The following is a 1,919-nucleotide window of genomic DNA, read 5'->3' as shown; positions in this document are numbered from 1 at the left end:
GCTCAGCATCCTACTAATGCCGTGGCTGCTTGCATGCCATGCCAACAGGCACCACTTCATAGGACACTACAAGATGTTTAAAACTCCATGCTGTCAGGACAGTTTGGATAAATTGTACTGTTGATGTCTGCTGGTCTAATGGAAGGAGCAATGAATGCTTAAAATTATTTTTTCATTCTTTAAATTTCTTTCCTTTTTTTAGGAATAGAAAGTTGTTTTATTAACAAGTTTTACATTTACAGTTTATTAGCTAATCAACATCAACATGAAAAAAATAAGAGTTAGATAACAAACCTCTACAATGTGTGTGTGTGAACTACAGGTTCATGCATCTGAAACCCCGTAGTACTTCGGAAGAGCATTGAGACTCTTAGGGTTACTGAGCCACCAGCAAGGCCTCTGCAGAAACAAGCTCCAATGGATTTCCACCTTCTCAAAGCAGGAGGCAAGGAGGTGCACAGAGGACAAGACCCGGAGCCTGTGCACACTGGGCCTGGACAGAGCACCGCACCCCAACGCCCCCAGTGGCACATAGCTCTGGGCGAAGTCAGGAAAGGCCCGTGGGCTGCACCTGGATCCTCAGGCCAGCCACGGCCAGCATGCGCGAAAGGAACAGCCCATTCTTCAAGTCTCCCCACCGCAAGCGGAAGAGACAGAAACACGGGAGGTCATTCCTGTTTCTGAGATGTTCTAGAGTTCCCTCACTGTTTCGGTCAGTCTGCAGAGAAGGCTCCTCTGAGAGGTGCAGTTCTCTCAGAAGCATCAAAGAGCTGACCTATGTTACAAAATCCTACCGATCAAAACGTCGTTTTCAATTACAAACTCATCAAATCTCACTTCCTCTCTCCCTAACAGTACTTGTTGTGGCTCACTCGTCTTCGGTCGCTAGACACAGAAACGCCGAGGCAAGCTGGGGTCAGGGACAGGATGAAGGAGCGGTCCAAGGCGTACACTTCGTCAGCACAGGCCTTACATGATGCACACCTTCTCGGCCTGTGAGAAGTGGAAGCCTTCATTGGTTCTTGGGCAAACAATTTTACCATCTTGATGGATAGAAAGTAAAGAGTTGTAGCCGTAGACATAGCCGTTGGGCATCATCGTGGGCAGGTTGTTCTCGTTCATCACATCACCGGAGATCTTGCAGACCAGGAGGGGTTGGCGCAGCGGGCCACGGCCAGGGGCTGAGCCAGCCTGTTTGGGGAGCGGCTGCACACAGGGCAGCAAGGGCTCTTGGAACTGCCGTCCTCCTCGTAGCGCTGTGGGGTCCTGATCGCTGAGAGGCCGGCCTGCAGAGTGAGTGTGCACACAGAGCCGTTCCTCAGCTGGCGCAGGCGCAGGCGCAGGTATCATATCGGAAGTGGTGGATCAGCTTCTGCCCCCGCGCCGGGCCCAAAAGGTCCTTGTACGGGGAAATGTGCGTGTCTGGTGGGAAGGCCAGCGTGCCGGTGACCGGGCCGCCTTCACCCGGCTGGCTCCGCTCCGCCTGGCTGGAGCGCTTCAGTGCGTGTCTTGCAGCATCCAGGCGCTCGCTCTGCAGCACGAGCTCCATGAACTCCTGGATCGAGAGGCTGGACTCCAGGCAGCTCTTCACCTTCCGGAGCCGGGCCTTGTTGTGTGGCACCTGGCCAGGCAGGTGGCCGTCTCACGCCTCTTCAGAGAGCCTTCCACCTCTTTGGCTGTCAGGAACATCTCAGTATTCACCAGGCAGGCAGGTCCTCAGTGCCACGCTGGCGAGCCAGCTTCACGGCGGTGTTGCAGGAGCCGCAGCGCAGCGCGTGCTCCACCACATGAGGTCCACCGTGAGGCCCACGCGCGTCCGCGTCCGCGCGGGCTGGTCACCGCTGTGCCCCCGAGGTACTGATCCGACCCTTGCGCAGCGTGGCACTCTCGTCCTCCGCCGGGGCGGACTCCACTGCCTC

The 1,919-nt window shown here is 55.5% G+C and overlaps 1 pseudogene; it reads right to left on the bottom strand.

The window, feature by feature from the left end:
* Positions 1–969: 969 nt before the first annotated feature.
* Positions 970–1,919, bottom strand: part of LOC101578568 — a 13,787-nt pseudogene continuing 12,837 nt past the window's right edge.

Source organism: Octodon degus, unplaced genomic scaffold (assembly GCF_000260255.1).
Source record: "Octodon degus isolate 3935 unplaced genomic scaffold, OctDeg1.0 scaffold00008, whole genome shotgun sequence".
Lineage (NCBI taxonomy): Eukaryota > Metazoa > Chordata > Mammalia > Rodentia > Octodontidae > Octodon > Octodon degus.
This window is presented reverse-complemented; position numbering and strand designations above follow the sequence as displayed.